Here is a 20,829-nt window from a genome sequence, read left to right as displayed (position 1 = left end):
GTACAGTAACTAAAAAGGAAAAAGAAATCCATTCGTTTCTCGATAGAAGATTGTAGTGATCAATATCTTGTAAAGCATTGAACAAACAGTTTATAATTTATGCCATTTCACACTAAAAAAATCCGGCAATGAACTGCAATAAATTATAATATTTAGATGCATTTTATTTTCTTATAGTTTGGTAAAAAAAAAGAAACTTTCGGATAATTGACTTATTTGTGCAAGTAAAAAAATCTGGATAATTATACATTTCGCTTAAGTGCGTAAAAATGCTGGCATCAAAATTCAGGCAGCTAAGTGAATTTGACTGCATCTACGAGGGCGGTTCAATAAGTACCCGTGTTTGATGACAGAGGACGTTTCTGAGGGAAGTTGGTATAAGCATCGTGTGCTGCCATCTACCCGACTAGAAATTTTGATAAGGCCGTGATTAGGCGCAAATAAGGCAGACTGCATTCCAAATTTGCGCCTCATAAGGCAGCCAAATTAGGCCCAAGTGCCGAAAGGTATCACCACACATCTGCCTCATTAGGCGCAAGTTCGAAAAACCAAACTTCGGTAATACTCCGGATGCCCTTCTACAAATCAGTTAGGGATTCCAATTTATGCCCAAGTGAGACACAGCCACAGATTTTCGTGACCACAACCAAATTTGGTATTGTTCTGGCATGCCAATCTTTCCCTTGCCTAACGTGGGCCTGGTAAGGTAATAGTGAGACGTTCATCAGTAAGGCCTGCCTAATTCGGGCCTAACTGATTCTTCGGCATGCCTCACTCTAATTCTAGTCGGGTATCAAACAACGTCAAAACAAATTTGATATGTTAGTTTGGATTTGGCAGCTATTCGAGTAAGACGTGTTTCGTAATTTTTGCTAAGGTGGAAAAAGAGTAGTATTGTTCGGTAATTCGTTTTTTGTTTTTGGATGGGGAAAATGCAAGGCTATAAAGGCAAATTTGACGCTTCGCCATCTACGACCGCAGTTAGATATTGGTTCAAGGAATTTAAAAGTGGGCGAACATCCGTTTCTGCTGAGGAGCGACTAGGACGCGCGGCAGATGTAGTAACCGAGGAAATCATTCAAAAAGTCCATAACATGACTCTCGCTGAGCGACGAATGAAAGTGCGTGAAGTAACAAAGGCCATAGGTGTCGACCGGAATGGCAATAAATATTTTACATGAAAAGTTGGCGATAAAAAAATTGGCGGTCCGATAGGTGCCGCGATTGCTCACGAGCAATAATAAACGGATGCGACTGTTAACTTGGAAGCAGTGTTTGGAGCAATTTAAGCGAGATCGGAAGGAATTTTTGCGTCGAGTTGTCACAGTTGATGAATTGATGAAACCCGGATTCATCATTACACACCAGAGACTAAGCAACAGTCAAAACAATGGTTTTCTCCCGGTGAATCTGCTCCCATCGGCCGGAAAGGTCATGGCGACGACTTTTTGGTATGTGAACGCCGTCATCCTCATGGATTTTTTTAGAAAAAAGGAAAACGATCACTGGACGATACTACAGTGAGTTATTGGTCCGCTTTTGCAAAAAAATTGAAGGAGACATGGCCGCATTTGGCGAAAAAGAAGGTGCTGTTTTACCACGTTAACGCACCATCACATTCATCCGGAGTTGTCGCCGTCAAACTGCATGAATTGCGTTAAGAGTTGCTGCCCCAGCCCCCCGTATTCTCCCGATCTGTCGCTCTGCGACTTTTTCTTGTTCCCTAACAGGAAGAGGTGGCTCGCGGGAAAGAAATTTACTTCAAACGAGGAAGAAATCGCCGAGACAGAGGCGTATTTTTGGAGAGTTCGACAAATCTTATCTCATCTGGAGGGGGGAAAAACGTCCGAAAAAAAGTGTATGTTTCTAAAAAGGGACTATGTTCAAAAATAATTTTTTTGTTTAAATAATGGTGTCCGCACGGGTCACTAACACAAGTACACTTATTTTTTTATCTAAACATGCATATTTTCATTTTAATTGCATGCGGCTAAGCAAATTTAGCTCACTGTATATGTATGAGTATGAGTACACTTTACAAATATGTCCGTTTACTTGTGTGCGCAAGTGTATTTGCTTCCAATTTCTTCCTCGAGTGTTACAAGTACATTTTGGTAATTGACATTTTGACATCCATTGCCGCACTTGAAAGTTTGCTGGTCGAACGCCTGCTGGATAGGACAAGTAGTGTAGGGCTCTGTTTGCTGGCACATTCGGCTAGTTTCCCTTCGGCGGACTGTCCCACTACTTTTCCCTTTCTTCTCCTTCTCCTACAGTGAGGCAGCGCGTTCTTGAAGAGTAACACTTGAACTTATACACAATCAAACTAATACATACATACATACATTCATACACTCATACATACATACTTATGTTGCTACTTATCCGTTATGTTCGGTCATTACACATGTTCATGCAGCGCACTTCAAAATATTCCTTACGTGTATGTGTGTGTCTGTGAGCTGAACTGCATATGATATGCACACACATACAGGTATGTGCATACATGCAAGTACAGGCAATTTGTAAATACGCCCACAAGTGGCCGCAAAGTGTGGCTCTGAATAAAAGTTTGGCTCTTTGCTGTCAACAGCAGTCAACGCTCTTAGTCCGTACAGCCAGTCAGCTGGCATTTGCATTTGCCATTGCATATGTTTGTGTACATATGTACATATATGTATACGTATGCTTGTGTGTATGTTTGTCTGTCTCCTTTGTTTGTAGATTACTTGCACTATTGAACACTTACTTACACATGACAAGGGTCAATTACCAATTAAGCTGGCAACTTTTGTAACAGCAGCACGTACACTCACACTCACACACACACAGAAGGAGTGCACACAGCTGCTTGCCTGTTATCCTGTTGTTGGTGAAAGTGTTAAAAAATATACCCAAAGTGTATTGCAAATGTCATCAACGTCATAAACACTTAACCATTTGCTTATCTTGCAGCCTTTGTTCAGTGTCCAGCAGGCTCAGCGCCAACACTCGACTGTATTCTTAACGTTGTGCGCCTTAATCGGTTCACCTTTGTAATTTTAAGTATCCTTGTATGACTTTGACAATGATATGTGCCAAACACCACTTAAAATTATTCACAATAAAGCCACTTGAGTTCGGATAAGTGTTGCAAGTTGTGTATTTGGGGCAGAGTTGATAGCACTGCTCGTACTTCAAAAATTAATTCAAAGTAGTAAAATATTCGAATGTTCATATTTAGCTGAGAGAAGTTGAGAAAAGGATACAAATTTCTTTGTCCTCCAACGTACTAGATATTATCTACAGGGTGGCGCAAAATTAATCACCCTATCGGAGGACTTATAATTTTTGCAAATGGCGTCGTTCGTTTAATTTACGCTTGCGAACTAGACAGCTGCAGTATAGAAACAGAGAAGCAATGGGGTGCGTAAATGTCAAAATAATCCAAAACTTAGAATTTGGTTGCGCTTAGTAGCGAATCGAGAAATTTAGAGGAAGATAGTTGCGGAAGCAGCGGCCCACCCTGCTATGCTAAGAAATAAGAAGAAGTGAAAAAGTTAATCAAAAGCAAAATTGAATGACTAATTTTGCGCCACCTTGTAAGTGTAGAAAAGTTAGTACAATTTTGTAAAACTATTCGGAAACAGTTGCATTGATGTTTATTACTAGCAAATATCTGAAATGAGCTGCTCTGCCACTAAGACAAAGTATTTTATTCTAATGCCTTAAGATACACTGCATTTTCAAGTAAAACTTCTTAGGCATCGATGGACGTGCGATAATGGAGAGTAAAATTTCAAGGCCATGCAACGTTTTGGGCATTTTCGTTCCGCGGGAGAGAAAAAAGATATAACGTAGTGGAAAAGCAGAGAGAGAGAGCTATACCTTATATACAGGTATACCTTAGATACACTTTAGGCTATTTTTCCCGAGTTTTTCCTTGTAGTTCCTAATTTCTAGAGAGAAATAACACTGCCTACTTTTTGGCGCTTCTTTGTTGCTACAAACTTGTAGGAAATATATTCTTGGTGCCTACTTTTTGGCGTTATATTTCCCTGGTGCTTACTGTTTGGGGCGTTTTTTGGTCCCAATTTTTTTGGCGTTTTTTTGTGTGCCTACTTTTTGGCACTTATTTCCGTTTCCTGGCTAGTGCTTGTGCGTACTATAAAGTGCTATCCATACCGGTGTCGGATTGACTGGTATTGCCTTGCGGTAATTTCTGCCGTTGCTGCGGTCCTGGAGTTGCTGCGTTTGTGCGGGTGATAAACGCTCGGAGTAGTGCGCGTTGTTGTCACGGTTTGTGTCCTCGCCGGTCGACCCTTCCCCGTTTTTTGTACATTTTGTCTATTTGTATTCTCTGCAAATGTTGTGAATTTATTTAGATATATATTCTTTCTCTCTCTCTCTCTCTCTCTCTCTCTCTCTCATTCTCTCTCTGGTCTCTCTCTCTTTCTTTGTCTGCCTTGAAAGATTCACTTCTGTTATGTGTACTACGCACTTTTTTTCTAAAGCGTGACTACTGTCAAACTACAAACATAATTTTTGTTCACTATTCATTGGCATTTCATTATGGAAAGACTCATGATTCAATGATAAAAGGTTTGCTCAGTAGGCAGCTTTCTCGTTCTCTCTTGGCTCCTTTAGCAAGACTTTGCAAGAAACTTTGAGTAAAAGTGGAGGAAAAGTTAAATTTGTCTGCTTACGAGCAACAACCCGCTCAAGAGTTTTTATCGCTATGTTCAGGATTATGGTAGTATGACATGAAATACCTACCGCTTAAGTTAGGACATGATAGAGTATTTGACGTAGTCCAAGATCGATAAGTGGAGAATTTACAAAGCTTTATTTCTTGTGATGTGTTGATTTAGAAGGAATTCATGTTTTGCAAAGAGCTAGTATTTCCCAAAGAGTTATGACCGGGAGAATAATTTGATAGTCCCGACGCGACCGATAACATTGCATACCTCATTATAAAAGAGTTGGGATCGACGGAACTTATTCTCAATGAGCCCATGGATGGATGAAGTGTCCACAGGAGGCTTAGCAAAGCACAGTACCAGAATGAAAAAGCTACTTATAAAAAACCATCTGCCAGAATCGGCTTAAAACTTTAGGTCCTTCCATTTGTGGAACAACATTAAGACACGCGCTTCAAATAGGAGGAGGATCTCGGCCAAACATTTAACAGAATTGTACGCGCCAATTATTTATTTATTTTTAACAAAATAGCTTCACATTGGCGAAGTTTCGCAAATTCCCGATCGGTTTTAAATTTAATAATTAATTCACAAAATAAACTCCTGGATTAAGTCAAATAATTTCTTGTTTTAATTTTAGACTTGGGAATTTCCGCCAATAACTTCCATTTGTATCTTTATTCACATTCAAATATTAATTAAAATTATTTTTTTAAAGCGTTCGCAGTTTGTTTCCATTTAAGTAAGAAAATATTTTTTTGCTACCATTTTTACCAAAAAGGATTTAATTTGTTCCCCTTTATTCACATTTTTGAACGCAACCTTTTGTGAGGGAGTGTCAAAAATCGAATGTCACTAGTGAGCAAACCTTTAATAATTGCATCATGGGAAAGACTTCCGAATCAACAATGTTTACAAATCGTACAATTATGGTATATTACGAAAATAAACGTACTGTGAAAAGTGTTCATCGTGCGCTCTGGCCAATTTATGGTGTTTAGCGATGAGGCCCATTTTGGGTTTAATGGCTTAGTCAATAAACAAAATTGTCGTATTTAGACTGAAGAGCAGTGTGAAGCCATTCAAGAACAGCCATTACATTCATTCAAAACAACCGCTTGGTGTGGAATATTGGCTGAAGGAATCAGTGTTTAAGTGTTTACGGATGGCCGAATTACGGCGCAGTTGCGGACAGCATTTGAAAAAGATTATCTGTTAGAAATAAATGTCATGAATAGTGCTACACAAAAATATAAGTAATAAAGATTGCGCAATTAGTTTGTATTTTTTTTAATTTATTTCAATTTAAAATCCGATACCTCTAAATTGAGAACCTTTTAGTAGAGTATTCTATCAAAGTACTCGTCTAAGTAAGTAAATTCTTTGGGTTTACCACTCAAGAGCAGCTGGCGTGGAATTGACCACGAAAGTAAAGTTTTCTATTATAAAGAATTTTCATTAAAGAAAGAAATGCACAAAAGAAATTGTCTTCGAGCATAATTGAATGAACGGTTTGTTTTTGTTTTTTGTTTTTAATATTTGCCACATTTTTCAAGTTAGAATATTTTCATATTGTTTTGTTTTTTTTAAGTGCATTTTTTAGACAAAACCATACAATCCTAACTTTTAAATGTATACAGCATTTATATAAATTCAACATATCTTCATATTTTTTTTAGCTTTGAATTTGAATTTTTGGAAGAATTACTAACGTGCAGTTTCATAGTGCATCGCTCAAAATGGCTTAAGCGGTTATAGCGCCAATCAGGAAGATGAAGTTTTAGTGGTGCAATAAAGTTCAAGTTTTCAGCTGCCAAAGAATGGCTTTGATTTCTAAATTTCTAATTTTGGTGACAGATTTGGTAGTTTTATTTTCACATAACATTTCAAACAACTTCTGTTTCTGCCGAGGCTTTCGAGCAACAAATATTACTACCAGCTTTATATAGCCCACCCAGACACCAACTAAAATCTGAAGATTATGTATCTCTCATCGAAAGATACCAAGGACGTTTTATTATAGGAGGCGATTTCAACGCTAAGCACATACATTGGGGGTCTAGGCTTACAACGACAAAAGGGCGCGAACTGTTTAAAGCCATAAGACAAAGAGGTTGCGAAATAATTTCAACTGGCAAGCCAACATATTGGCCTTCAGACACCAACAAAGTACCTGATTTCATTGACCTTTTTGTCTTCAAAAATGTTCCCGCAAACCACCTTTCTATTTCCGAAGGCTTCGATTTGAACTCTGACCACTCACCGATCCATTTAGAAACATCAGGAAATGCGGTACTAAATAAAGGACTCCTCGTCTATTTAATAACTGCACCGACTGGCAGTGCTTCCTATGTACTGGAAGACAACAGAAGTAATTATGATTCTGAAAGCCACACAAAATTACAAAATAAATAAGTAGATGATCAAAACTTATCAAAATTCAATGAACTATAAAACTGCATACGCCAAATTTTTATAAAAATTCTAAGTAAAAAAAAAAATTAAAAATTTGATGAAAAAATTTCGAAAAATTGAAAATTTGATAAAAAATTTCGAATGTTTACAAATCTTGTACCGAGTTCGAAACTTTGCTTTATATGATTTTTATTTTAGTCTGAATCATGTTTTTCCAAAAAATAATTGAAATTACAAAATAAATAAATAGATAGTTAAACTTATTAAAATTCAATGATCTATAAAATTGCATACAAACCTGAAATTTTTTCAGAAACTCTGAGTAAAAAGTTTGATATTTTGATGAAAATTTGAGGAATTTATACAAAGTTTGTACAAAGTTCGGAGCTTTGGTTTATATGTTGTACTGGGAACTATATTTCTTACATAATGAAATTACAAAATAAATAAATATATTTAATAGTCAAAACTCATCAAAATGAGGTGCAAACTTTCTTTTGACGCTGGCAGTATATTTATAAAGAAAAATTAATAAAAAAAATATGATTTTGCCTTTAAAAGCCTTACTTTTTCCTCCCAAGAAAAATTATTACTTTTTCACTTAGGGGTGGTCAAAGGCCCAAAAAATGGTGATTTTCTATAATTTTTGTTTTGCTAGTTAGTTGCTTTATTTTACGAAAATGAAAACATAGCAGTAATACATCATGTTTGGACTTGACTTTAGCAAAATTTCAAAAAAAAAAATATTAGTTGTACAAGTTATCGCTGTTTGTGTGGAGCCCGTTTTTCCAGAATTGCCTTGCGGTGATCATCACAAGTCCTTGGGGACTCATTTAAATCAATCGGACAAGACAAATCAGTTTTGTTAATAGATAATCTTGTGCCTGATCGAATTTTTTTTTTTCAAAATTAACAATATGGCGACCTCAGGAAATATTTTTCAGATTTTCGAGAAAAAAACTGACAATTAATTGTTTAAAAAGAATCAAAATTTTGAAAAAAATTCCTTCGATCAGGCACGATTTTTTTATGTTTTTCAAAAGCAGTATAAATTTTATTGAAATCTACCAAGCGGTTCGTGAGTTACAGTGATCTTCTTCTTCTGTATTGCTTATTCGTTTACGAATGTATAGCGATCATACAATATTTGTACCTTTTTGTTTCTCAACTACATTACTTCCAGTATTAATTATAACATGTGGTATTTGGTATTTCTCATGATATGTCCAAGATAAGCTATCTTGCGACGTTTTCTTGTTTGTAGAAGTTCACGTTCTCGATTAACTCGTCATAGAACCTCTAAGTTATAAACCAGATCGGTCCACGGAATTTTCAAAATTCGCCTAAAAATCCACATTTCGAAGGCCTCGAGTCTGTTCATGTCATGAACATTGAGTGTCCAATATTCCATGCCATAAAAAGAGCACAGACCACATATACCACTTCACGAAGCGAATTTTAAGATTCATATCGGAGACATGGCAGCTTAAGATCTTTCTGAATTTGCAAAATGTAGATTTAGCCATTTCTATTCTGGTTTTTATTTCGGCTGATGTGTCCCAATTTTCATTCAACCAGCATCCGAGGTATTTGAAATTTGAAACTTTTTCTACTTTTACATTATGAAGCATCAGTGTTTGATTAGTGCCTGCTCCTGCGTGACTCCTGCTGACATGCATGAATTTCGTTCTATTAATGTGAATTTTAAGACCGCAGTTTGCGCTGTGATGAACAATTTTATTTAATATCGTTTGCAAATCGTTCAAGTTATCTTCTAAAAGTGTGGTGTCGCCGGCATATCTAATGTTATTTATAAGGACGCCAATAACTTTAATGCCTGTGTATCCGAAAGAGCATCTTGGAAGATTTTCTCAGCATAGATGTTGAAAAGGATGGATGATAATATACATCCTTGCCTAACGCCTTTCAGAATGGGGATTTCCTGTGTCTATTTGACGGATTCACTTCAAATTTTCACACAATACTAGGTGTATACGTAAGAAATTAGACTTTTTTTCAATTTCGAACATTTATTAACAAAAAATGGTTAGAAATTTAATTTTGAAAATAATAGCCATGGCTAGTGACATATTTTTCCCATCTCTCAGGCAATTTTTGGATGGCCGTCTTTGGCCGTAAACCAATCATCGAGCCATTTTTTGACTTCTTTGTGAGAATTGAAGCGCTGCTCGGAAAGTGCGTGGCCCATCGATGCGCAGAAATGATAATTGGAAGGCGCCAAGTCTGGTGAGTAAGCCGCATGCACCAGTGGTTCCCAATCGTACATCTGCACCAATACCCGGGTCGCTCTTGCTCGATGTGGCGGTGCATTGTCATCAAGAAAAATTACTTTGTGACGCCGATCGGCATATTCTGGGCGTTTTCGGTGTAAAGCGCTGTTCAAATCGGCTAATCGTCGTTGGTAGCGTGCACCGTCAACAGTTTCACCTGGTTTTAATAGCTCGTACCAAATCATACCACGCTGATCCCAGAAAACACATAGCATTGCCTTGCGGCCGAAGCGATTTGGTTTGGCCGTTGTTTTTGGCTTGTGGCCGATCCTTTACGCTTGGAATTGGAGAAATACACCCATTTTTCATCACCCGTAACCATTCGATGCAAAAAAGACTTCCTTTTGAACCGGGAGAGCAGCATTTCACAAGTGGTTTTTCGATGTTCCCCAAAAACGTGGTTTAAAGGCACGAAATTCGACATTTTTAAGAGCGACAAAAATGCATTGTTGTATGAAACGCAACAAACAATGAACTGAATATTGTTGACAGATGGCAGACGAAAAAAACAATGTTTATTTTTGAAGGTTTAAAAATACTTCTAGCGCCATCTTAGTCTACAGAGCTGAAAGTCTCATTTCACAGGCATATACCTTAGGGCGGGTCGATTTAAAAATCGCTCTTTGCTCTGTGAAAATCGTATTCTAGGGATCAAAATAAGAAACTTTACCGAAGGAACCATACCTCTAAAACGAATTCTGATGTCCCCCAATTTGGGTCGAACGAAAAATCCCACTTTGACCCATTTAGAGTGCTCCAATCGAGTCCAAATGTATGACCGACCCCCCTAACTTTGGACGGCCGATCCACCCATGCCAGTGGCACACCCCCTGGAACTCCCCTGGGGGGCTCCCCATACAATCATTTCAAAATATCACCATTTTTAGCCTTTACATGAGAAAAGAAACTAAAAAGTTCGACCCAAATTGGGGGACATCAGAATTCGTTTTAGAGGTATGGTTCCTTCGGCAAAGTTTCTTATTTTGATCCCTAGAATATGATTTTCACAGAGCAATGGGCGATTTTTTTGCCTCCCCACAAATCGACCCGGCCTAAAATACCCTAACCCCTTACATCATTACTTGAATTGTAGATCCTCTACTTCACATGCCCCCAGGAAGATAGTGAATTCACATTAAAAATATGTGTTTAATTTGAGTTTAAACAACAACCTCGAACTTGAAAGACCCTGCATATGCGAACACTGTATTAGCCGGTTGCAGGTATTCCTAAACTACCTTTTATTTCCATTTCTGCTCATACTTTCTTCATACCAAAACTAACCTACGGTTAAGTAAAGAATTTACAAACGCTAAAGAATTTATTTTCATTGCATAGCCAAGAAAATACCAGCACATTTTCATTCCAATGAAGTTACAAATTTGTATAAGCAGTAACCTCTCTCCAGTCACTATTCATCAGTCAGTGGAAAAAAATTCAAAGAATGCAGTAGAAAATGATTAGTCACTCAAGTGGATGCTTAAGTACAAAAACAAGAGCTGTGCAGAGCGGAGAGCAGCGTTCCAAGCACTACGAGCACTTGCATAAATGAAGTAGAATCGTAGGTAGCTTAGAAAAAAGTGAGTATCATTGAGGCGACTCAATTAACATAAGCAGTGCAGTATAATTCAATTATGTTGAAAACTCAATGAACCCCAATGACCAAGCGAACACCTGAGGTTGGAAAGAGTGATGCTCGCACGACCGCACACATTCCGCTGTGCCAGCACACACACACCCATACCAATACATATGAAGGTACACGTTGGTGTAGCGCACGATGTTGTGTTTACTGTTGCATGCCACAGCATACCGCTACTACAATTTCTCTTCATGCAAAGGCGAGATGATTTTTGCTGTAATGGCTGGGCGTGTTGATTCACAATCGAACAAAGGCGTTAATTGCCTTTTGGGGTTGAAAATCAATTGGTAAGAATTAAAGGATGGCATTCAACGATGTTGTTTTTCTTGTGATTAATAATGTTGTTGTTTGTATGTTTGTTTGTTGTATTGTGATGACAGGCCACTTTATTGTAGGCTCTGCCGGCGCGTGACTAGTTTTTCGGAGGGCTTTTAGGCTTTACTTAGTTGTGACTGTGGCCTTTTCTGTGTGTGAGCCCAACTAGTTTTACATGCCAATCCTTCGTTTCTTGCCTTCAATTTCTCACTTTACTGCTGCTTGAAGTTAATGGTTCGTGTAATCAGTGTAGTGCTAGAATTTCTATCGTCTAGTCAACTTAATGCGCAGTTTGTTCAACATTCTGTACCGTTATGGGCAACTTAATGAGGACATAAACTCAGAGATGGATGCAATGAATTTCAGTTGTGATATGGGGAAAGATTTGATGTTGTTGCAAATATGCTTCGTGGTTTGTGTGTGCTCTTACACTGGGAATGTGAAAGTGAAGAAAGGAATTTGGGACCTCAAGCCAACCGGCTTCAAGGGCTAGTATCCACGCATGATGGCCAAATCACAAGAGGATTCTTAATTTTAGTAATGACTCATTATTTTCAAATTTTCAAAAATTAAAATTTCTCAATATTCACTGAATATTGCGAGCTTGTAAACTGTCGATCTATCGAGGACAAACCCTTGCTTATACGGACAGAAGACACATATCTCGTGGGATATGCCGACAATATAGCGGAGGTCGTATCAGCGCGAGACACAGTTGATGCCACTTGAACCAAGTCATGTTAATGACCCAAATAATGCTTGAGGACCATGTCCTGAAACTCGCCAAACATAAAACTGAAGTCATCCTGATGACTCGACATCAGCATGCAAATAGGCGACACGTCTCTAGTGACTCCAAAATCAGTAAAATACCTAAGCATCAACTTGATTGCAGGCTTACGTTCTGGGCCCAGATGCCGCATGTGGTTACCAAAGCAGCGAAGGTCACGCAATGCTAAGCTAACTAATAGCCAATATCGGTGGACTAACACAGGGCAAAATAAGGCTGGTCGTGGCGACCACAAACTCAATACTCTTATTTGGCAGCGAAATATGAGGAGATGCGCTAAACCAAAGGTAAAACAAGGCTGTACAACGAACAGCGGCACTCAAAGTTACTTCAGCCTACCCACCGTATCAGGTGCGGCCGTTTTTGTGATCAGCGGGGGATACCGGTCAACCTCATGGCACGGGAACGAATAGATGCATGGGATTCCAAGAAAAATACGCCACCCATAGCGCCGCGCAACGGGGATGTTAAGCCACACAGCGGTGGCAAAGCCGAAGGGGTACCGAATCGAGCAGCAGATGGACGGCGAAACTCGTGCTAGGGAAGTGAACTATTTCATGACTCAGTTTCTCTCGGGCCACGGATACTTCTGAAAATACCTATACCGCATGGGTATGGTCAGCGACCCCAATTGAGTATACTTCGTAGCACCGAGCGATGTCGTCGATCTCGTTTCCACGACAGTCGGTTTTACGTTATCGAAACGCCCCAGATTTATATCCGGCCAAGGACTGTCACTCCAGCAGCATTCTCCGTATGTAAGTATGGGGAATGTTTATGCTGCTACAACAACAACATCACACGTTCTTGAGTTACGGCAGATGGCTCGTGGAGTGAGTTGCGCTGAGGAAGCAGATTGATGACATTGCGCCGACAAATAAAATCAACAAATGCTTGAAATGCTTTACATTGATACTTTACATAGATCTCGACACAGTACAACAAAGCGAAGCCTCACAGACAGAGGCATACGAAGACGCGCCTATAGCATGAAGCTGGTTACAAATATGGTAGACACAGATGTGGGTGAAGAGAACTGCTCTATTTTATGGGGAAAAGTATTGACTGTGGTTATGTAAATCGGCTATCCGTAAACACCAATTTTGACTTGCTGGAGGACTTCGGTCAGAACCTCGTGAATAACTTTAGTATTGCTGGCTTCCAATGCCCCAATCGTAGCTGGTTCATACACAAGGGATTTACATTTTACGCACCCTTACAAATAAAAATCCAAATTTGTAATATCACACCATCTTGGTGGCCAATTCTCTGATCTGAGAGATAAATTGCACACGCGACGAGGTGAATTTAATTTCCATTGTTTCATGGGCTGTGTGACAAATAGCGCCGTCTGCGGTCTTTTTAGAGCCAAGCGCAGTCTGTAGAGATCCAAGGCTTCAGTTTGCGGCATCAAAAAGTCGTTTATCATAGTGCGATAGTATCCGCCATTCACTATTACATTGGCGTCAACCTCGTCTCTAACGAAATACAAGCCGTTGATTCCTCCAGTCCACAGGCCGCACCGAACGGTTATTTTCAATGGATGTAATGACTGTTCTTGAATGGCTTCGGGTTGCTCTTCAGCTCAAATATGGCAATTTTTCTTATTAACGCAGCCATTAAACCAAAAATTGGTCGCATAGGTGAACTAAATTCGGGTCCGGAAATGCGGATCTTCGGCGTATTTTTCAAGGACACAACGACTGAAATCGTGACGCATTTGAAGATCGACCGGCTTCCAATCTTGGACTAGCTGTATTTTATATACCATCAAACTAAGATCTTTGCATTTAATCGCCCAAGTGTAGCCATAAGATAGGCCAAGTGGTTGGGATCGGCGTCGAATAGATTCTTCCGGGTCTTCAACAAAATTCTCATTACAGTCGCAATAATCTCTTCACTTCGGGCTGTACGTGGTCTAATCGAGTCGCGTATCATCCAATAATGTAAAATTATTCTCAATTTTGCCGACGGTTTGCCGAATAATGCATTTATATTAGTAGGACGGTTATGTACACCATAAGTTGACCTGAGCGCGCGACGACAGAGCGTCGATTTTCGTAACACAATTTTACGATTTGGAAACGTTGTTGAAGCGTAAGTCCATGTTGAAATTTCAATCAATACTGAAAAAAATTATGTAAAGGGTGGTTAAGTTTCAAGGGCCGGTGTTGATTTTGAATACAATAAATTTTTTTAAGAAACTATTGTCATTTCTCTTTATTGTGATAATACTGGTATGGTTCAATTAGAACAATATGAAACAAAATATCGACCAAAAGGCCGCCGCGGCCTCGGCGGCATACCTCCATCCGATCGTCCAAATTTTCGATGACGCTGAGGCATAATTGAAGTTCTATGCCGTTAATGTGCCGAATTATCTCATCCTTTAGCTCTGGAATCATTGCTGTCTTATCGACGTACACCTTTTCTTTCGAATAATCCCAAAGAAAGAAGTCCAGCGGTGTCAAATCACATGATCTTGACGGACAATTGACATCGCCGCGGCGTGAGATTATTCGGCCATCAAATTTTTCGCGCAAAAGGGCCATTATTTCGTTAGCTGTGTGACAAGTGGCCCCGTCCTGTTGAAACCACATATCGTCCACATCCATATCTTCCAATTCGGGTCATGAAAAGTTCGTTATCATCTCACGATAGCGAACACTATTCACAGAAACTGCCTGACCGGCCTCATTTCGGAAAAAATACGGCCCAATGATGCCGCCGGCCCATAAACCGCACCAAACTGTCATTCTTTGTGGGTGCATTGGTTTTTCGGCAATCACTCTTGGATTATCATTCATATTTATTGACGAATCCACTGAGGTGAAAATGTGCCTGATTACGGAAGATGATTTCACTGTTGCCATTTCCAGCCACCATTCTGACCATTGACGACGCTTGAAATAGTCAAGAGGCTTTAGTTCTTGAGTCAATTGCACCTTGCAAGCGTGTAAATGATAGTCTTTATGCATAATGTTCATCAACGACGTGCGTGAGCAATATTTTCTGCAGTACGAGCTGTACGAGTATCCACTGGTGTTTTTTCATCTCCTACAGACCCGGTTTGCTCAAGCTTTTGCACAATTTCTCCGATTGTACGCACATTTGGATAATTAAATTGACCGAAAAAATCACGAAGTGCGCATTTTGATTTGAACGCCCGTTTTGATAAAAAGCCTGAATAACTTTAACGCGTTGCTCGATTGTGTATCTTTCGATGATTCAAATTGGGTTAGTCTGAAATTGAAAAATGTCAAATGAAATGCAGGAAAAAATTTGGCGTTTAGGTGTGGTTCACATTCAACATCGGCCTTTAAAATTTCACCACCCTTTATTTAGTTTGACAGCAGTCACACGCAATCTGTCAAAAAAACCCTATTGGAAAACGTGCCTCCATTCTGATTACCCTTTAGAAAGATCAGATGTGCTGTCATCGGCTTTTTTTGTTTTTTTTATCGGGACAACTAGCCAGTGAAGCACTCAGACACAATTAAGTCCATTGTACTGCACCCGGATTCCCTTTTAATTTTCTTTAAATCTACTCTACCTCCGAAGAAAGAAGTTGGCCTTAGAGCCCATCCTAGTTAAACAGTCAGAGGTCTCATTACCCACGATGCCCACGTATCCCGGGGCCCATGTTAGCATCAGGCTATTATGTGTACCGACATTGTATAACCTGGATTTACAGGACTCGACTACCTCTGATGTGGTTAGCGGGCTGTCTAAGGTCATTAGCGCAGCTTGGCTGTCGCTGCAGACACATATAGATCTGTCTCTCCATCTGTTTTTCACAACAAAGTTCATCGCTTCTTGAACAGCATACACCTCCGCTCGGCTTAGCGCCCCTTTCTTTTCTTCCAGTGCATCCTTACATCCCACAATTTGGCGGAGTTTTAATGAGCACCCTCTGGTTTTTAGTGTCCTACGCTTCCATACAAAGCACTAAACAGACAAATCCTGTTTATTACTCTCAAATATCTCTCTTCTCATGCACCGACTTATGTCTATTTACTGGCTACATGTATACATACATAAATACGTACGCATAAATTAATGGATTTTGTAGTAAATTTCTCCTTGTAATATTATATCACTTCTTTGTGGCTCCCCAATTTTTATCGACTTTCTACAACTACGCGCTCATTATCGCTTGAAGGGGGGGGGGGGGGGGGGAATTAGTAAAAACAATGTTGTTAATGGCCTACCGGGATTTATGGCCAATCAAGGGAATCTTTTATTGTTGGTTGTGCGAGTATACGGCTGGTGTGAGCATTTGTAACGAGCGGTGCGGATATCGAAATGAAGTACATGCAAATGGGCGTGTAATAAATGGTGAGCAAGTCCCAAAGCAAGCGCTACACTGCTACCAAAACAAAAATAATAACAAGAATAAACAACAGGAATAAATAAAAAAAAACACATTTTATTACTTTTTAATGTAGAAGTCTACATAAATGGTAATGAGGCTGTAACACTGTGGGGATGCGCCGACGCGCGCACTGTTGGCACAGCTTGACCGCTGAGTTGTTGACGTTTCGTATTTTAGAACTCAACTGTAACTTTTTTGTTGACTTAATTTGATATGATTTATGAAAATGACAATAATTAAAATGTATAAATGTATATCATTTAATTTTATTGCATTGAAACTTTTCTATAACCGAGCAGATCAGGCTGTGGCTGGCTTTTAATTTTAATTTTTAACTCTTTTTTTTTGCTAGACTCTGAGTGACTGTTGGTTAAATCAATGTACAATAAGTTGCATGCTTGCATATTCACTTACTGGCAAATTGCAGTCTGGTGGTAATTGCTAGGCGACAAGCAAACTGCATTAGTCCCATCTCGCATGCTCGTCTGTTGGTTGGAGGCTGTGCTTTTAGCTGCTGCGGCTGTTACTTCCTCAGCAACCACTGCTGCTACTTTTATTTTCACTCTGGCTCCGGGAAATCAATTGCTTTAGCTGGTTTGCCATAAGCATTTTATTGCATTTTTATCACCGAAAGTATTGCCTATTTTCAAGTTGACAAGTCTGATTTGTCACGCCGGCTGTTGCTCTACTTATTTTACACTGGCGGTGACAAAAATGGTGTCACTATAAATAAAAAAATAATAAATAAAAAATATAAAAATTTGTATTGATATATTCAATAGACTTTGTTTTAGCAAATTTTCTCTTCTTTTCGCTATATGGGAAAAAAATAGACCTCAATGAGCTTCTACTTTTATTCTTCCTTTCAGCCGAAAGTCTTTGCCATCTGGAAGGCTTCTGAAATATGTACACTAGTCAGAAAAAGTTTGCGTACAGGCAGACTGGGCATTAAACTATTTAAAAAGTAGATTGAAAATAATTTATTTCGATCAAAAAATCAGATTCAATTTACATATTGAAATCCAGTTTTAATACAAATAAAGTTTTGAATCCAATAATACAAAAACAAAAACAAAAGTAACAAAAGACTATGACCAGCAAAAAACACTTCAGAAAAAGTTTGCGTGCAAAGAAATTAACGAGTTTTCTAATACCACAAAATTGAGGAAACCAATGGTGAATAGCTTGTCGGGTATCCTTTACGTTTTAGAACTTCTGTTAATCGCTTCGACAACGATTTGACTAATCTTGTTGTCTTTTCTAAGGTAATTTTATTCCATTCTTCGAGAATGACCCTCTTCAAGTCGGGTTTGGATGAAATGTTATGTTCCCGAATCCTGCGCTCCAACAAGTCCTACAAGTGCTCAATAGGATTGAGATCTGGGCATTGTGGTGGTGTACGCAACTGTTTTGGCACATTTTATCTACAATAGCCATAGCTGGATTATTTCTGCGGTGTGTTTCGGATCATTATCCTGTTGAAAGGGAAACACATTTTCCAAACCAAGTTTTTGAGCACTTTGCTTTAAATTCGCCTTAAGAATATCGAGATATAATCTTTTGTCTATAATTGTGTCAATGAATTCGAGGTTGCCCACGGCACCACTAGCCATACACCCCCACACCATAAAACCATCACTTTTTCTGTGTCACAGAAGGCCAATTTTGAACAATTAATCGATAAAATCGATGTTTCCACATTATTTCCAAACGATAGTGGGTTAAATACAGCTTTTAAACATTACGTTTAAAATTATAAACAAAAAAACCCTTAATGGATAAATTTTATTATGAGCAATGAACATTGCAAGTACATAGCCGACTGTGTCCGCAAACTTTTTCTGACTAGTGTATGTAGGCCTAGCTTCGAAACAATTTAAAACTAGTATTACTACATATATTATATTTTCCGACGCCACTAAAGACGTTTATGTGGAGCATCCTTCCATTAACACTATAATATTCCTCCCTCTCCGCTGATTCCACGCTGGGACTACTAAAACATTTTTGTTTTGCTTTTTAGACAGGTTTCTTTTCTAGTTGCGTATGGGGGTCATATGCTCCATTACTACTTTGTAACCATTGGGACATCGGACAGTTGCAAAATCATTGCTTGATATCGGTTTGTCGTCTGTTTGAGTTCGTTGTTGTTGTTTTTTTTTGTTGTTGTACCAGCATAAGCATTCCACGTGCATATACGAGAAATGCTGCTGAAGTGACAGTCCTTGGTCGGATATAAGTCCGGGTCGTTCCGCTTACCTAGAACCGACTGTCGTGTTTGAGTTCGTCTTGAGGCTTACCTCAGCCGTTCGTATTTGCCATCTGTTCGTAAATACAGTCACCTCCACAGGAAATCTGCTTCAACATGGCTTCCTTGGATGATGCATCTTTTGGTTGTTCTCGACGGGTCTCGTTCGCATTCGCCTTGCTTGCGCTTTGCGTTTCTATTCCACGTTTTGGAATTTCATTACAATCCTTGCTGCAAAATTTTTTTCTCTTTCAAGTTCACCATTTGCGTTTCCAGGTTATCTGACGTGGGGACGACGCCGAGGACATTTGCGAGGTCGTGGATGTGTCTTCTTCTGACTGTGTGTCTTGATTCGCGAGCTTGATTTTGATATCTCTTTCTAAATATGCCAACGTGTCGCAGTAGGAAATACGCTGGCATCCTTAACCCTTAACTACATTCGTGGGGTTAATTTTTACCCCACGCTTCAGTTTTTTGCTGGCAACTGAGCTTTGCTTGTTGCTTATGTGTTGAAATTCCGTTTATTCTCAGTTCTTGTTATGCTCTCGCGGCGTGCGGATGTTTATTTCGTTAAGAGAAATAATAGATGTTGTAGGTAGACGCTGGGGTAGATAATTACCCAACGAATGTAGTTACGTAATTCTTTCAACTTTGCTAATAATTTTTTTTTTTTTAACTATTTTGTGAAAATGAAACGTTTTTTGACGGAAGAAGAAATAGCACAATTTTCTGAAGTAGAAGAGTTATCCGAAGATAACGAAATCAATAATTTTGTAGAAGATAGTGATATCAGCGACTGAGAAATTGAATGTAGCAAACATGATACAGAAAGTGAGTGGAGCAATTATAGCGGCAGTGAAGATGAAGAAAATGAAGTGAGTTTCATAAGAAGAGAGTCTGGCTATTTTTATGGGAAAAATAGAATCAAAAGGGCAAAAACTGCACCAGCACCATCAAAAACAAGTGCATACAACATTATAAATCTTTTCCCGGGCATAAAAGCTCCAGCTGCAGAAAAACCAAGGTTGACACCTCTTGAATAATAGTCTGTACTTATAACCGATGAGGTTATATCTTACATAACATCACACACTAATGAAAAAATAATAGAGATGATCATTATTTATGGTATACTCTGCTTTTATATATCAAGGAAAAGAACAGACAAGTCGTAATACTTATTCAGCACCTTCCAAGACGGTCTTAAAGTTGGCAGAGTCTCTTTTCGGAACGAATAGGAACGTAACTGGTGATAATTGGTTTTCTTCAATACAACTGGTTGATGCTTTAAAAGTAAATGGTTTGACTTATGTTGGAACCTAAAGAATTTCTTCCAGATAAATTGAAACCAGTTCAGTCCTCCTTGTTTGGATTTGTTCGACATAAAACTTTAGTTTCATACGTTCCAAAGAGAAATAAATCTGTCATCTTGGTATCATCGATGCACCATTCAGCTGATATTAATGCGCACAGCTTGAAACCTGAAACTATCAAATTTTATAACTTTACCAAAGGTGGAGTCGATGCACTAGACCAAAAGTGTGCTATATATTCAGTATTGCGAAGATCGCGGCGTTGGCCAACAACCATATTTGGTGCTATTGTGAATATAGCGTCTGCTAACAGTTTTGTTATTTGGAAATCATCAAATATTGAAAGCAAATTGTCTCGACGTGATATTATAAAAGACCTGGGAATGTCCTTAATCAAACCTCACCTTAAAGAGCGTAGTAAGAAATCGCAAAATTTTTCCAGAGATTTGAAAAATTTTATTTCTCAACTTCTCGGGGCTAACTATGACACCGAAGCTGGACCAAGTCCGTCAAAGAGATCAAAAAGTGCTCGTTGCTTTATATGTCCGGTTTAAAAGATATGAAAACAACTAAACTCTCTTCAAAGTGTAATAATTTTATTTGTAGAAGTTATTCTAAAGAAATAAAAATATGTACACAATGTGACAAATGAAATCCGTTCCGTGAGGACTGAATATGCTAAAAGACCCCACGTCAGAATTTGTATGTTATTTTGTAAAATAATTTTTTGTTTTACTTTTATTTTTATTTATATTTCTTTA

The sequence above is a fragment of the Anastrepha obliqua genome, chromosome 5, assembly GCF_027943255.1.
Source record: "Anastrepha obliqua isolate idAnaObli1 chromosome 5, idAnaObli1_1.0, whole genome shotgun sequence".
Classification (NCBI taxonomy): Eukaryota; Metazoa; Arthropoda; class Insecta; order Diptera; family Tephritidae; genus Anastrepha; species Anastrepha obliqua.
Note: the sequence above shows the minus strand (reverse complement) of the source record.